We start from the raw sequence: 18847 nt of genomic DNA on the forward strand, positions 1-18847 counted from the left end.
TAGGCATACCTACATCATTCATGATTTTCTTTTATATTCTCTATTCAGAGAACTATAATTTTATCTTCATAAGTTGGTCTCCATTCCCCTCTGCATGTCAGCACATAATGAGTTGTATTTCCTCAGCTTAACACAGTACGCACTATGAATTCCTTGTATTCTGCTGCATCTGACTGATAGAGCGTCGCGGCGTACTTCGCATACAAATAGTTTGGCGCAAATCAATGGCTGACGGGCTCGCCGTGAGACCGATCGGCGTTGCTGTGACAACCCGATGGATTTCTGTTAGTTTTAATCTATGGATTGATCGTTGGAATTGTTACTTTTTTTAAGTTTATGGTAACATTTCTTAGGAGGCGTGTTTGAGATTCATGCGTGGATCTATGTTTGTTTTAAATATAAAGTTTGATAAAATTGCACTTGGTAACAAATCCCAGCATAATCATTTTGGCCCCACTCACTTGGTTTAACTTCTATTCATAGTTACTCCTATTTCGCTTTATACTTTACAAGATCAATGTCTTACAACCCAAAAACGCTCCCCATAACTTCGAAAATCCAATTCATTATCCATCAAGACCCGATAAACTTAACCAAATTCATTATGTGTAGTGTAATGCACATTTACATACGCCGAACGATCCTAACCCTAGCCATATTCAAGGAATTTGAATTTCATATGAAGAGGTCGTCAATGTCAACACTCTTGGGCCTAACAGGCATGAAACAACGGCTCTTGTGTTAAGCCCTTGAAAAACGCGACAACTGCTGAATGATATACAACCTCTTGAGAATGTACTGGGAATTGATGATGTAGACGGTACTTAGCTGTTTTGTCATTAATTATGGTTGGTCGAGTAGTTGTGTGACATTGACTTCCTATTTTGCTGAAGTTGGTACAGCGTGTGTGATGGAAGAAGCTAAAATGGGGGTCTGTTTTTGGAATTATGTAATACATAATTATGTACCTAAATATTACCGTACAGCATCGTCTGCTGTGTGATAAATAATGTAAATACGAATTTAAATGGCTACCTTAAAAAAAATATGGTTCACAATGTCATGGATTTTTTTCGTTATCGTTTAATTTTGATAACCTTAAACGCAAAAAGGTGACACTCAAACTTAAATAATACGATATTGTTCGTCACGAAAAAACTTTTCCAAAGTTAATGGTCATAAAATAACAACAATAAGAGCTAATAATTAGGAGCTTCCGAAAACAAGATAAATATTGAAACAGAGCAAAAAATAATACCATTACGGAATGGTGGAACCCCATCGATTCACCCTGTCCAAAGCATGCCACTGACAAATGCAATGACAGATTTCTGACCGGTTTTTTGCCGCGACAACTTTAATTTTACTCTCAACCTATACCTTATCTACCAGTCAATAGAACACATTTTCCATTGCTTGAAGTACAGATGCAAATTGGCAAGCTTTATCTATGGTATTTGGGAAATTCCCTTCAGTGACCGCAGTGTTTTTTCTTTTTCTTTTAATGTCGTGTGGTTAGGGCTGTCGGAGAAATGAATGTTGTTATACTTTACCACCTAAATCTCGTCTGCCTTAAGTAAAAACACCGTACCTGTAAAAAATGAAAACATAATTAGTAATATGATATTTGTGGTTTAAAATATACAATTTGAACAAACAATATATAAAAGGAGAAAAGATATTTTTTTTTAAATAAACCAAAAATACAAAAGGATATGTGACAGCGGTGGGATTCGAACCCACGCCCTTTCGGACTGGTGCCTAAAACCAGCGCCTTAGACCACTCGGCCACGCTGCCTTCTGTGGGAGCGACCGAAATTAGCGACGTATTTACTAGGCGTACTTAGCTTCATACTTAAGTACAAAAATACATTACGTTAAGGGAGGTACTAAAAACCTTTATCTGAGAGACTGGGTACACTAGTAAAAATCGATTGAAACCTTGAGAAATGTATTTATGATAGTTGAAGGTTTTATTTAGTTCTTCACTTGTACCTTGGTAGTACTTTAATAAGAAAGTACTAAAGATCAGTTAGTATGCTCACTAGCCCATAGCATACCACATTAACCTGTTTCCCATAGTTGACAACACAGATAGCCAGTCAGAGCCATCATTTCGCTAATACCATCAATTGCATACATTACTTCACACACTATGTTTACAAACCATTTCTAAAGCAATACGGAAACAATTATAACCAGTATGAGTTTTTAACATGGAGAACAAAATGGCGAGGAGATGTCATAACGCAGAATCTTCTAAGAAAACAGCTCCCCAAAAAGTTGAAGTTCGGGGGATGAGGAACATTACTACATAGTTCGGACCTCATATACCTTATACTTAATGCGCCAATTTTTTTTCGAATTAAATCTTTACCACTTTATAAAGACCAATCTTGACACGTCGACTTTTATTTAACAAGGAACCCGAAAGCCTCGTTAGTTCTATTAAGTGATCGTTTTAATCACGCCTAACCGTACGATTTTTTGACCTACAAGCAGACACCTGACCTACCTTCATTATAGCATCTCCACTCATCTATCCTTTCTCCGTGGTAAACGTTAATTTGTCGAAGTTCAGCACTCTCATTACTGCCAACGCATTAGACACTGAACGAGGTCTAAATCCGAGTGACGCACGTCATTTGCACCGATCACTTGTAATAGGCAGTTATCTCGCGAGACGGCCAATCATTATGGATTTATGCACGATAATAACTTGGCCCTAGCCTGGGTACGCCTACAAAACTTACGTGGCTTAAACGAAGAATATGCATAGCTTGTGTTTTTTTTTTCTTTTTTTTATCCGCCATTATCGATTTACTATAGTTAATTTGTGTCGAGTTGAGTATAGGCTTGACATCCTGCTCTTTAAATGTTAATTTTCCAAATTACTGGCTTATTTAGTTTGTACTTAGTCTGGTATAAATACTAAAATTACTCTGGTTTGTACTTGCTTGCCTTCGAAGTAAAGTGTCTGAAATGATTCGGATTCTTTTTATTATAAAGATTCTGGCTCCGGCACACGATTTTGGAACTATGATTTTTTTTTGAAACTGCTAGGTATAAGTAAAATTGCAATTAAAACATATATTTTTTCATATTTGACACCGAACCATTCCATGGCGGATATGAATTAATCTGCGGAATTTAGTTGGTTCTTTCTTAGAAAGGTTTAAAGTTGGACAAGTAGTCCTATAAATACCAGGGTTTCACCAGTTTTTCTTTGTCTAAGGAATACATCTTCACCTTGTAAGTGTGATGAGTCAGTGGCATTTAGTAACGCTACGAAACTCCTAGAATCTTCTTCCTACGTACGCCCATCAGGATTTGATGTATAAATCGTTTGTTATTTATGACTGATATTAGCTGTTTAAGCACTTGCGTTGTTTGAAGATGACAGATCAAGCTGGCTCGTTATCTAAGCATAGGATGCTTAGCATCGGTAATTTGTGTTGTCATTTTCTGTGTTTTACCAAATTGGTCGTTAAGAATTTGTCGTAAAAGTTATTGATTTGTTTTCCGGTCATATATTACAACATTTACTATATGCACTTTTCTTAAGTAGGTACCCTATGCCACTTTGCACCTAAGTAGGTGTATGTGACACGAAACCACTATAAAGTCTTATAGGAGGTATATCTAACAGAGTTCTTAGAACAATACACTTAGTCTAACTTATAACGGCCGCCTCCAAAAGCAATCAGAAAAATCGTTCCATTCAGACAAAAGCCGAAATGTGTCGAACATAATTTGTGGCCTCAGCATCCTATAACAATAAATCTCGAATGTCAGCAGATTTACGACACTGTAAACATGCAATATCATCAAAGTTATTTAAGTGCGTATAAAGGATACCATTTTGAACATTTTTTAACGACGTTGACTTAAATCATGTTTTGTGAATTGTTTTCGATTGGTTTCAATTAATAAAATGTGATCGTATAAAATAATTAACGGTGTGATTTATAGTGTATCTTGATTCATTTGGTATTAAAACGAAAGGATTTTTTTTGGATCGAATGCGCTATCAGTAACGAAATGCATGCAAAAATTAAGATGAGTCCTTCCAGTATGAAAGTGGAATATTATTTTATCTTAAGAACAATCAAGTTGATTGGAAAATCTCAGACAGTTGAACGAACTCAGAAAAATTGATTAAGCTGACTCGTCTTGTCTTGTCGAAGAAAATTCAATGGTGAAGTACGAAAAAAGTCCAAAGTATTCATTCGCGCCAAAACGCTGAGATTTTATTATTAATTTTTCCGTTGATCATAGAAGTTTATAACACAATAACTGGAAAGGTCTAATCCGAACAATTTATTAGTTTTAATATTCGAGGAGTTAATATCATGTTGATATTTAAATGTAGGTAAACATGTAAAGGTGTTTTAAATTCACTCCTTAATTTAGCCATTAAAATAATTGGTGCTAGAAATAAAACGCGAACACTTGATTACCAAAATGTATTAAATGATTTACAATATCGATAACATTTCAACCCAAATTACTCGTCATTAAAATTTAGTTGATCACCTATGCCCACTAAAATATCGAGTAACGGCGAAAAGCAATAAAATCGATAACATATTGGTGACTGATATTTAAATAAATTCCTCTGTGTAGACTTGACCGAGATACGCGAATTAGGAATGAACAGCGGGGGCGAATTTTTGTGACAGTCCGAGCTGCTCGTAAAAAATTCTTACCACCCGTGGTGGCCATTTGTTTAGTTAAGCAGTTTCTACGAGCTATGAGCACCGTGACTTTTTAGGGGATTGTAAAAATTGCACTGTCAACTTGGCGTGCTGACTTAAATTGAGGACGCTATGTTTTTGTTCTATTTTGAAATATATGCATAGGTGATGTGTCCTTATAGAAGGCCATAGGATTTGTAGGTAAATACATGCATAGTTGTGCAGTATTCTGATACTATCTCAGCTCTTACAGACCCAAAATATAAATCATCTTTTACGCTAAGTGAATTTTTTTGCTCCGTCCAGGTCAGGCATTGTCAACCAAAAATAAATCGTATTCCATACGAAACCATTCTATTCTCATTGTCATCCCAAATGACGTCGTATATGGAGGCAACCTTTACACAAATACAATGGAAAACCTACTGTCATTCAGCGGGCACCTCCGTAACTTTGCAAAGATATCTTTTGGAGGAAAGATTCATCACATGTCTAACAGGCCGTGGGTAGTAACGAGGGTCGACGCCCCGAAAGGGTGCGTTCCGAATCGCGCGATAATCCCCGCTAACCACCGGCTTATAAACTAGCCGGACGGGGTATTTGTACGCCGATTGTTTACCGATCTGTTTGATGATTCGCTGAATTTGTCTGAATGGCGTGTGAAGTTGTTTCTAGTTAAATGGTTTTGATATAATGGAAGTAACAAAGGAAAATGAGGATTTCATCCAATCAAGATTTCCGCTTGAGATATCGCAATGTTTGGACGAGCATTTTGCTCATCGGCCTACTGGCACATAACAGTTGAGAATAATGTAACGTTGAAAGAAGGCCATATATCTACGGACCTTAACATCAAGCTTCAATAACCCAGAATAGATAGCAGTGCCAGCAAAAACCACGGCGCCACTTTTCTAAGGCAATTTATTTCCGACATTGTTTGCACATAGTCAATCATGTGACTAAGTACAGTAAACTGACCCTTAAGCAACACGCTTTAAGCACAACATATCATGATTGATTAAGCAAAAACTAGGCGGTAAACGTGGATAATGACAGTCAATTATGTGAAATGATATTAACGCCTAAACACACACCACGTCTTACGCAAATCACTGCATTAACCAGATGGATCATGTTGCAGGAGACGGGGGCAGAAGCACCACATATACATATTTACCAAAGAATGGGAAGAAATATAGATTTAATATGAAGATCACCATATATTACTATGTGTACTAATATTATAAAGCTGCTGAAACTTGAGCTACTTTCGGGAGCTACTGGTCCGATTTTAAAAGTTCTTTGATAGTCCTTTTATTGAAGAAGGTTATAGACTAATTTTTATATGGGTTTGCCAGATAATTTTGTACAAAAAGCCCTCCACTTTAGACGAGTTTATTCATTTATATAAAGAAGAATAAATATACCTTTTTCTAATGCATTGAATAAGTGAACCTTCTTCCCTCATCTTTCGCTGATGATGCCGTCTGAATCATATCGGCAGTAACTTTTGCAATAAGTCATTTACGTGAACAGTAAAGGGACCCTTGCGATATATTGCCCCTTATTATATTCACTTCCGAGTTGTCTATTTGCCCTTTCCAAGGGTGTTAGTATGACGAATATTTCCGCTAGGTGACGCAAAGTTGGTTTCCAGATTTGTATGTCAAATTCTAGGGAATATGGGAATCGAAATGGTGCTTTATGTTGCTTACTGGGCTTTAATGAATCAGTAAGAAATGTTCAATTAAGAATTGCCTTTTATTCAGACCGCTATAGTACTTTACAAGGTAAAGGTACGTGAGGTAGCATTTCGAGATGAGTTTCGAACATTTTGCTACAACTGATTAGTGTATTCATGTCTTTGATTATGAGACTTGAGAAACAAATTAAAAAGTCTTTAGTTTATGTATGTTCACAGAAATGTCTTGTATTAAATATTTACATAAATCAAAGAAAAACGCAGCGGAAAACGACGCTTAGACAATTTCTTTGCAAAAATCTACAAGAACAATTCGCCTCATGATGTAGCTTTTCTTGCTATCCACATTATATCCTTATTTTCCTCCTTCAACTGTAGATAGGGGTGGTCGCCTCAATTCAAAAGAAACCTTATGTCTTAGTTGCAAGGTTGTTTATTGATTGTGTTTCGAACAGGCCATCAACAACACGCATGATAAAAGCCAGCGGGGTACAAGTGATTAAAATAAGTACGGATTTAGGTGCGGCTACCCTAATGGGGACTACCACGCCCCGGGTTGACCTGACGAACTTCACTTCAATGTTTTGTGGTAACTACATTAGTAGAAGTATTCCTGTCCCTCGTGCATTCAGGAGAATGAAAGAGAAAGCTTTAAAAACATGACGACGTCATTTGAACACAAACGTGTAACGTCATTCAGGGTTTTCAGACAGTCATTTGTTTTTTAGTTAAGCCTTAAGTTAATGATAATTTGAAGAACACTTTACACAATGCCTGCTTATTAAAACAGTTAAATAGAAAAGCTGCATGTCTATTCAACGTCTAACTGTATCTCCTAACAATACGTCACGAAAATCCCTGAAAACATTTCTCGCACTAAGTTTTTTCCGCGCAACGTTTCACTGTGCTCATCTTCATTCACAGTGCCAACAAAAGCGTCGCCATTTTTATTACGTTAAAAAATCATTAGCACACCCCGACGCAACGGAATGTCCTATTCTGCCAACGTTGACAAACCGACTCGAGTGTTGCACGAGTAAAAAATAGAAAAATTATGCGTGAGATTCAGTGAAAGAGGTTTGTTGTCATTGTTATTTTATTGCCATTTTATTTTAATTAAAGTGCTAAGGATGCTTAATTTTAGATAAGTGTTTTTTAAAGGTCAGGCTATAAATAAGCCAGTTTTCGAATAAAACAACAATAAATTAAATTAAATTGCTTGTATTTATGAAATTTACATTAAAACGTATTTTGTCAAGTGAGCAAATGGCTGAGCTTTGGCTTCATTCTAATTTAAATAAATCTTTTAAAGCTGAAGAGTTTGTTTGAACGCGCCTATCACAAGATCTGTCAGTCCTATTAAAAAAAAATCAGTGATACATAGCCCATTGATCGAGGAAAACTACTTTTTAACCGGGTACGCGAGGTAGTTCAGATGGGATTTAGATTAAACTGCTGGCGGAAGCTAGTTTATTAATCTCTGTTTTGTACAACCTGATTGTACTAGAAGCACACAACACTCAAAGCTCACAGCCAATTCTAATATAACCATAATTAGCACAAACAAAACACAATTTTGGCACAAAATCTCATCAGCGTACCATTTCATACGAGAATACGTTAGTATTACCTCAGTTACCACTTGTAGACAAGGATCTCAAAGAACTGAGTAGTGTTGCTTCATCTAATTCGCATATAATTGGCTTGCATCCGACTTTGTTACCGTTTTCGCTAATTTTACTTGAAGTTATAAGTTGCAGCTTATGGTGTGTTTTGTCTGGTTTTAGTTCTGATAATAGTGTTATGTATCTTTGTACATGCAAGCCTTCTTTTGCTCGATCCTTTTAATTTGTTTTCTTCTTTCTATCTTCACTTGATACTAAAAATGCGAAAGAAACCAAGTCTATTTGTCGCTCTTTCACTGAACACTACTGAACACTTTTAAATAAGTTTTGGTACAAATGATAATCTAGAGTCTTGCTAGAGTCTGAGAATGGATTAGGTATAGGTGTGCATTTACTTCTTTTTAGATACTTTTTAAATACTATTGAGGAAAAGGTCTTCGGAAGTTGCCTGCAGGCTCTAGAATAAGCGATAGGTCTTTAATTTTTCAGATTCTTGCCTTGTCACTTCATGTTTACAACCTACAGTCAATAAAAACATTATTTCTCTTTCTATACAAAGTCCTACATCCGCACAAACGGCCAACACAGATACAGTAGCTAAGTATAAGCTCAAACAATGCGGGGCAATCAAGAGTGATCGCGGCTCACGTAGATACTGATATCTGGCGATGCCGTGGGGTCACCGTCATTAATCACATCGGTACTGTTCGACCGCCCCTTCGTGGTACACAGGAGGTAAGGTCGGTGAGCAAGTTGGCTTGTTTTCGTAGGTTCAACTGTCTTAGTGTTGGGAAAAGGCCGCGGCATTTTGGGTCTATACGTCCCGTGCCATCGATTTCTGACAAGCTAGGATATATTTTGATGAAAAGTGTCAAAACATTTCCATGGAATAAGAAAGCACAAAGTTACTTTTTCCTAAAAAAAGATTCCGACGAGTAGAGGGCCTTCTTCTTTTTGGGAAGTCGGTGAAAATGAAAACGACTTCACAAAACATTGAAAGGACAAAATAAATATTTTGACATTGCTCTAGTAGTCGCTGCATGCAGGTTTTTATTACAGGTAATTTTATTGTTTATGTTCTGTATTTCTTTATTATGAACTTTATCTAACCAAGCATCAGCTTTAGAGTGAAAATTACTTAGCAGAAAAATATGCAACTTAATTAAAGGGACCAACTTATTCGCCAAATGTACAGTCGGTGTGTCCACATTGTAGCACGCGTATCTGTGATCGACATTCCCGTGTGATTACTTTAACAAATCTGTCGGTAGATATAGCGAACAGTTTAGGGACCTATTAGTTGTTCGATATCTGCAGTCTTGCTAGCCGGAATACGGACCCAAATGGCTAAATATGGACTGAAACTGACGGGACATTGGACAGCTTTATTTTCTAGCCATCTTTGAGAAGTTATTGAAGATCTAAGAAATGTGAAAGGTTGCAGAAGCTATGGCTGTATTAAGAACGCTAAAGGATGTTTCTCGCACCGCAATTCCAACCGTGCTCCGAGAGAATTGCCTCCTTCCCGCAATCGGATACATAGTAGGTAACCTGTGTCCTTTTTCAGGCTCTAGCTAGACTATCCGTTTACCATATTTCAGCCAAATCAGTCCTGTACTTTTGGTGTGAAAGCCGGTCAGAAAAACTGAGTTACTGTCGCTTTAATATTTTTACTACTAAGCATTTGATGTCTTTCTTTCAAACAGTGGTGAAACCGCATCTTCAGTGTGATTGAGAATAAATGCACCTAACAGCCAGGCAGGACAGGTTATTCATATTTTTACAAAATAATGAACACATCATTGACTGGTTCTCACCTTTGTAAAATAAATAAATAGTCATAACAGACAGGTAAAAAATTATAAAACATTCAACAACACAAAATATACACGACAATTTGTTATATTGCTATGATTTATAGGAATTTATTCGGAAATTCTTACACCCTTTAACACACTATATAAATTACAAAGATAAGGGATATTAATATAAGTTTATTTTCTTATTGTGCTTGTGGGTAAGATTTACGTTTTATCTCATATTCTCATGGAGATAAAAATGCTTGAACATAACACTACTGCTAGGATAAGGGGTATCTTCATTTTCATTGTAGTTTTTACGGACTTTATCATTTATTTTGGCAGCTATTCAGTGCTTCGACCATGTCGAAGATAGTGTTGGACTTCTAGGATACAGGATAAATCTTTACTAATAATATAAAAGCGAAAGTAAGCCTGTCTGTCTGTCGCGATTTCACACCAAAACCACTGAAATGTTTATTTAATTAGACCCTGAGAAAGTATATTATGGGCTGAAATCTGTTTTTATAACAATTAAATAACTAATCACGTTTACTTGCAAGCAACTTACTTAATACTTTTATATTGCTTTTATACTTTTAATCAAGATTCAACCGTAAGTATCTCAAAAGAAATGGTTTCAACGATAAAAGATATCCTTTGTTTGGTCCATATTAAACAGAATACAGTGGTTGCTCAAAAGCTTATTTATTTGTATACGAATAGTTTATAATTAAACCAGTGCTCCTTAGGAACAAAAGGACATGATCTAATTTACTTTTACTGTTTTAAGAGTTCTTATGCATATAATAGGCATGTAGTACGTCTTATGAAAACTCCTGTTTGTTCTTCTGGATGCTATAGACCTTTTGTTTTTATTTTACTATCTAAATAAGATACTCTTCAATTTTCTAATCGTTCTCCAGACGACCGTATAAATTTTATAAGCGTACCAAAATTTAACACCACTGCCTTTTATCTTAAAGTCCGATCAACCCATTTTTGAAAGTTCGACAACCATAGATAAGCCCTGTAGACGGGCATAAATCATTTTTACGGCGTCTGTGCCTCCCTTGTCTATGCGACAGGCTTTCACGGCCCGTGAATGGTCCTCTTTATGCTTCACTTACTGTAAAACTACGGTGATAAATTGCATGGTATATCGACCTTTATTGCTTTGACATAAGGGGGCTTTTAGCGTGCGTTCTTCGTGTATGTTAGGTGACGTTCACCCCGAAATGCCTAAACACGGGTTTATAAATATCGAATGCATATTGTGTATGGTGTTCCTTATCGATTTGATCTTTATTGTCAAATGAAGGTCGTTGTTTTTCACACACTTAGCAGCCGATATTTATTCAATTTTATATGCTATAAGAACCGTGATATCGCGGTGATAACAAAATTATACCACGTATTAACTAAATTTGAGTTTGTGATACAGACAAATTCTCATAAGGAATGGATATTGAACCAGGTCAAACTTTGGTAACTGTATCTTTAATAGGTACTACCCTATTCTAGAGCTACCACAAACTCCCGGGAGAAGTCGAGTCGACTCTCCGAAACCTAAATTGCAAGAAGCGATGTTACTACACAATTATCTGAAGATCGTATCTAATAGCTTCATGCACATCGCCCGTTGGGTATTGTCTTGCATGCAAGCGCTGCCAGCTAAAGTTAGCTTGTACTACAATATCTGGTTTATCCACAAATACCCTTCAGAATGTTGTAAACATTACAATAGCGGCACTGACTAAAAAAATAATTAAAACTTGGAGAGCAAGGGCTAATTTCAGCTATCAGGCTGTTCGCACAGATTCAAAATAAACATAGATATTCAGGTACACCCTCATTTAATCCGAACGTTCTGTTTAAAAAATCATAACCTTTGTTTGTAACCAGCGTAATTAGGCCTAGGTGTGCTTGTAAGGCTCGCTTCGAGAGGAACACGTGAGGGGTTCCGCAGACCAATTCAAATTGGTTAGCCCACAATCGCAGTCGCAGATAGCTACCGCGCGACACCCTGTATATTTGCTTAGGATACATCCCTCTTTATTTACATACACACGGCCACATCCCAAAACGAACTTTAATTGTTCGAGCGCAAGTTTCAAATTCGATTGCAATCGGTTCTCATATGCTGCGGCACAGAGGCTGTGTAAGTTTAAGGTATGCACGGATAAACAAAAGGGTTTATTGACCTTGGCTTTAAGCCAGATTTGGAAACAGGCGAATTAGGAGCATCCAGATAATACCAGTTAAGTTTGGTTACTTAGCAGTCTACCTGGTAGGATTGTGTTACTAGATTAACAGGAGGAGACTCTTAAATAGTCAAGGATGATCTGGGAAAATTATCTAATTCATAAGTCGAATTTAAATTACTTATTAAATATTCGAAGTCTGTTAATTTAATTAGAGGTTTAAATCACTGGTTTGTTGCTTAGTTTTTTTAGCGACTAGACGACACATGTCACAGCTATTGGACCCTCTACTATTCGAAAAGAAAGAAAAGGCATGTGTGCGGACACCATCCGGACAAAACGCAATAACTCAAGTACTTAAAAAATAAAGCCAGTAAGCCCCCTCAGTGGCATGCACTTGGAGAGGCCTATGTCCAGCAGTGGACTGCGATAGGCTGATAATGATGATGATGATGATGATGAAGCCACCCATAATTTGTTTCATGGTCAAAATATTTGCTAGACAACCAACAAACAATTTTGTTAGTTGGTGCTTGGTTATTTAACCAAGCAATATTGGACCCAACTTTGCTAACAAAATGTGAATTACCATTGGCACCAATATAGGTGCTAAGATTCAGATAATTCTAAGCCAATAAAATTTGAATACCATGGTAATTATAGGTAATCTGAATAATTACCCGCATTACTTATTTAGTTCAATAAAGACCTTGGTAAAGTTGGCACAGCTTAATTTTTTTGCTTAAATACTTTTTTAATGAGTCTCAACAATACCTATATTCACTGACATTTATGTATTTACATGCATTATTAAAATTTATTGACTTCATTTAATTAACAGCGGTTCTTTAATTAAATGACACATGCATAAAGAAAAACAAGTGAATTCTTCCACTACCTATTTGATAGGATAAGCACCTTTTGTTTCAGTTTTTATGAAAGTTGCAAAAGTTCATGCAGTATCGTCTTTTAGGTTACAAGTCATTTAATTGTACCTTCATACGCAAGTACGTAAAATACGTTATTCTTCATTATTTAAACCTCAGAATGTACCTAAGATTACCTCAATACAGGTTTAAAGTAAACTATTGTTGTTCCCAAAACAACATACCATATCAACCATTTTATTCAAAATTAAAAACATTGCCGTGTCGTCCACTATTTTAATTTCCGTGATCAATAAATTGTGACAATAAATTATTTTCTTGTAATTAATTTGGGCGCACCGCCTCGCCCAAATTTTCCAAACAGCGTTGTTTACAAAACCAAAATGGCGGCGTTGTCAAGGTACACCGCATTACGTAAACGCAATTTAAAATTCACGCCTGTAAAAACAGCTTTCATCTCTATAATGTAATCCGTCTGAGATAACTAAGTGACACGTACCCTTCTAAGTACATACCCTCCGTAGCCTTTTAAATAATAAATTGACTTCTAAACAGACTTAGATGACTTTCTCACGTCACCACGCCTAAAGCCCATTAAGACAATATGGTTTAAAATGGCCGATTTTATAAATTGCATTTTGTTGTTAGGAAATTTCATTTGAGACGGCGCACGGAGTAAACTTTGAAATGATTGTTTGAATAAAATTATAATATCATTTTGACGAGTTTATACTAATTGTGTTTGGTGTCAGATATTAATTTGGCTAATGCGATCTGAATCGCTACTAATCGGCTTAAATGCTCCAAATGGTTACAATGATTTTAGTATAATTTCCACGCTATTACGTTGGATTGTTACAGAGATAGTTGAATAATATAATTATGAATATTGAATATGGATTAAATTCCGTTTAACTTTAAAATTGTAACATGTGAATAGGCTCAACAATTGATAAGCGCCGATATCGAGCCCACAATAAAATTAGGAATGATTTTTTTTTTATATAAAAATTGCCACAGTTAAATCGAAAAATTGACGTTTTAATTACATTTGTTTGCATATCTTTCTCATCAACTTAATAATTAACACACCATAGGTACGACACACGCGGAGGTACACCAGTCCTATGCGTGTATTTCATTCAACGACTTTGTGATGCTAATGTGGCGCCAACCTTCGTACAGACGCTTATTGGAGTCTTGACATGAGCCAAATTACTGGGAGAACAAAAACATGAGATAGGGGGAAATAGAGAAATAGAACCAGGTGGAGGAAATCACGGTTGAAGTTAATATTCTAATTTTGAGAAATCTATTGGAACTTAATACTTTTGCACAAAACGGTTATCAAAAGGACCAATATGTCCAAAGGATCAAAACTTCAGGTACCTAATCTAATCTTTGATCTATGTACATAATACTGAAGCAGAATTGAAAGGCAGATTATTAGAAGCCAATCGTAAGGTGTACTATGATTCTGCCTTACGTAGCAGTTTTAAATATTCAATAATTATTGGAAATATTTAAAATGTCGCTGAAAAGCACATACGTGAAATAAAGTCTGTTGGAACAAAGTCTCATGTGGCGATGTGCAGAATAAGTTCATTTTGACTGATGATGATTAATGAATTTACAGTCCTGCGATTCTATAAAACTCGATCAACAACTCGCATTTCACTTCGATTCGTAATGTCATTTCATACTTTAGGGGAGGTAGGGGAGGGATGGGCACTTTTTCACATTTATTGCATAAAAAAACAGATTTTACAGATAATCAACTTTTATTGCCATTTCTTATGTTTGGCTAGATAAAATCAAAGAGCTATCCTAAAAATTACAATCAGTTTCAACATTACGAGATATTTAAACGGTTTAAATCAAACCGTCGACACGTCAAAATTTTGTTTAATCTGACATGCTTTAGTTGGTACTTACGTAGTGTTTAAAGTTACTTTTTGCTTTTTATAGGGTTTATCGTTTATAACATTTTGTCATAATAATTGCGTACTTTTTTGGGTCGGGGTTTTTAAATTTATAATTTTATTTTATTTCATGGTTTTTAAAGGAGCTCCTTAATTTTTCCTTCTTTTATGATGGGTTCGCTATATGCGATCTCAGCCAAAGGAAGCTGTTTAACAATCCTCATGACAAACTGGCTCTGGGAGAATTGCACAGATTGAGAAACAATAAAGATGGACCTTTGTTGATCCAGGGTTATATATCATTCTAGGGTTTCATTCGCCACATCCCATTTCCAGCATTAGGTTCTCGTCAATTAGAAACATGAAGAAAACTAGTCAAGACAAATTAAACGAGCCCAAACTCGATGGGTTTACTAAAAGGCAGTTCAGGGTTACGTCTCCTATCTTCGTGTACTAACAGCAGACCAGCTCAGTGGTTCCAGAAGACATTAGTATTTCAAATTTTAGATCCCACATATGCTTGCAAGTAAACTGAGCGTGTAACATTCCTATCACACCTAACAAACGAGCTGATGACCTTGAAGACCTGAACCGATTTCCACCAAACATAGCTAAGAACACTCCCGATTGACATTCCTTTTAAACAAAAAAAAAACCGCATTACAATCGGATCATCCGTTTGGGAGCTACGATGCCACATACACACACACACACACAGACACGTCAAACTTATAACACCCCGTCGTTTTTGCGTCGTAAAAAGAATGTTTTGCGACGGGAAATTCCTAAAGATTTAATATAACGAGCAATACAAGAGGTATCAAAAGGTTAAAAAATAAAATTAACAGCTGATAAATATGGAGTCCCTAGATCAAGTTGGCAACGGTACCTGAAACAAGATTCTATAAAGGATTTTTAGCGCAGATTTATAACCTCACAAATTTTCACTGAAGAAGAAGAACAAAAATTTACAAATTATACATTACATGGTATGTCCAAGCCTCCCTACCATAGGGAGCATTGGACACTTTTGACTTAGTTTATAAAAAAAAATATCGGTAAAAAAACTTAAGTAAAACGGTTTTATCTTATGTGTACTGAAAACTAGAAAATAAAAAATAGTTACTTACCTGTCAACCTAGGTAGGTGGTCCCGGTCATATTAGACTAAAATAAAAACGTGGGGCCCATAAACTATTGCTGTAGTACCTCTTCTAGAGGTATAATAGGTGTGGATTGCATCGACTTACTATAATCGTAACTGGAGATTTTGACAATCAATCATTAATAATAGAAAATACACATACCTTTCATTAGTTTTCTCTTTATAACGATCCGAAACCGCAACAAAATATTTAAGTACTTTTACGAGTGTTTGTTCTTGACAACTCACAGAAATGACAGATAGTCTATGGATGAACACCGTTACCAGTCGGTAACGTAAACTACCCAATAAAAAAAAACTATGATCAAATCAGAATAAAAGGACCCCCCTTTTATTCTGATTTGATCATGTCTCCCAACTGCCCATCTCTCCCCTACCTCCCCTATAGATATACATCACATACACATACACCCTATTAGAAAGGGACAGACAGCCTCCGTACTAACTGTTTCACTCGGCTCGTTTTTTGGGTAAAGGTGCGCAGTCCTGTTTACTAATATTATGTCTATGGCTTACAGTTATTTAAAACCTCCACAGACTTTTATTGTACGAAAAGCAATTGCGAACGGAAATGAGTTTATATGAGCGTCGATTTTAATTGCACTATAACTGTTCGAATGAACAGAAATAATCCCTGAGTCAAGCTATTTGTAGGCGTTGGAATATAAAACTACTCGATATTGAAGAACAAGGCTCTTACACGCATATCTACATAGTTTTTAATTGCGGTTTATTCCTGTTCTGCCTTAATATACCAGTATTATAATGATAAACATTTTATGTTAAAAGAATAAAGACTTTTTGCATCTCCGCTGACGAATAAAGTTTTCATTAATATAATCAACAGTCATTTAGTCAAGCGTTCTTTTTACGAACGTTGTTTTTTTTTCTTTAACGGACAACGCCATCCAATTAAGGATAAAGCATACAGCCTTTAGGACGAAGGTATATTAGCGTTTGTCACGAAACCTCTACAAAGGTTTTATTAGGTAATTTAACATAGCTCAGCTTTTTGCCTGTGATTACCGGCGACGTAAGGGCGAATTAGCTTAGGTATTCAGACGCCGTGACGCAAAAAACGAGAGCTTATAATAATGTTGTTCCTTTATTAGACGGTTTGAGATGTTCCTAACTCAACATTTTCAACGACTAGTATAACTAAAGGATGTTTCATATTATTTTGTCTTTGTTTTAGCTGGTCAACTGTTCCTATTGTATGTTCTTGCGTTCCTTTTTCAAACAGTTCAAATTGCTTCTTTTTTCAAACGGTTTAATGGCTTTGAAACAAGGAAGATTACTCATTTGGCTCACTTGGCACAGTTTGTTTGCCCCAGATGAAGCTGGCTAGTATTTACGTCATAAAAACGCGAACGCATACGAATGATTGTCAAACAAGCAATCAATCTTGCACCAGACGCGTGCTAGACAATGTAATGCGAAAGAACGACAGTACGAAATTAGAATTCATCACTCAGTTATTTTCACTGTTGAACTAATTGCGAATATTTTTATTAAGATGTTGTGCGGACTGACATGATGGCTTTGAAGATGGGTAATTCTTAATATGAATAGGAACCGCTTTACAATAGTCTTCCGTCACTTTCACTCAATAATTCCAAATAACATGAAAATTGAGTGTGAAGAAATTAAATTTAGTTACCTACTAAGTAGCACGTTCCTATTTTAACGGAAAGCCCCTGAAAATATATACCTATTGTTAGGTACTGAAAAATTACCCACATTAAAATAACATTACAAAACAAAATAATAGCACCAATTTTGACCACGCATAACGTCTGGCCGACGCAATAGCTTAGAACATTAGGGCGCTCTCACACCGCGGTCAGGCTACCGGCGTCGCTGCCCCCCCCCGCACCCCGCACCTCGCCCCGGCTTCCGGATTTCACGCCAGATGCAATTTGTAACGTCCTCCGCCATTGAAAATGGTGAGCTTGGTATGAAATAGAAAACCTGGTGGAAATTGTGAGGTATGTTTGTTTTTTGTGATGGGGAAATTAAGTTTTGATGTGTATTGTGTTATTGTTATTGTCTGATAATTATTTTATGGACCTTCATGTTGTTCATGTTTGCGAGAAACCGCGAAGATCGAAATATAAATAATTTATTTCCGAAGAAAATATAGGTGTACGTTTACTTTATTGGAGATTGTGACGTCTCAATACGTTATAGTTTTTAATTATAGAGGGAGGGCTCACTGAGTATTTTCATTTTAAGAGAGACGAACCTAGAAATTAAGTTCCTGACCATACACCGTCACCGCAACCTTTACACACTACAACTACACTCACACATAGAAAATTTAGTCCATTCAGCAAACACAACTTAACAAAAGTAAACTTTGCAGAAGTATTAGAGGCATTTCACACAAACATTGCCGTAAGGTCAAACACATGGAGAACATAATGACTAGCGGAGGTGCCATAACGGAAAATCTCCTACGAAAGTAGTGCGCCAAAATGCGGGGGATGATGAACGTTACTGTCTCCGCACTTAAACGCCTTCTTTGGTCCCGATCATATTTTGTAATACCAAAAATCGTTGACAAATGTTTCAAAGAACCCGAACTCCGCGTAAGCTCTCTCCTAACTGATCGTTCTGGTCATGCCACCGTACGTATTTGACGTAGAACAAGGCCTAACCTACCTGCGTTATGGGACCTTCGCTCACCTTTCCACACTCCGTGGTCGTACGGTATTGCTCTAACATTCAGCGTATGCCGTAACTGCCGTAAGCCAAAGTCAGCGGCACAAAGGCTGAAGGATTTTAGTCTAGACGAAGCAGTAAACTTTGTAGACGGCATATAATATGAATGGGGTTTTACCAATA

At 36.4% G+C, this 18847-nt stretch overlaps 1 protein-coding gene and 1 non-coding gene across 3 annotated transcripts in view; both read right to left on the bottom strand.

Annotated features, from left to right (window-relative positions):
- The window catches only part of LOC110372023 (caskin-1), a 273544-nt gene that overhangs the window by 151248 nt on the left and 103449 nt on the right, over positions 1-18847 (bottom strand). The gene's annotated exons all lie outside the window — the stretch shown is intronic.
- Trnal-uag (transfer RNA leucine (anticodon UAG)) lies at positions 1719-1798 on the bottom strand. Its single transcript has one exon. It is a non-coding gene; the product is annotated as a tRNA-Leu (tRNA).

The sequence above is a fragment of the Helicoverpa armigera genome, chromosome 2 (assembly GCF_030705265.1).
Source record: "Helicoverpa armigera isolate CAAS_96S chromosome 2, ASM3070526v1, whole genome shotgun sequence".
NCBI classification, from domain to species: Eukaryota; Metazoa; Arthropoda; class Insecta; order Lepidoptera; family Noctuidae; genus Helicoverpa; species Helicoverpa armigera.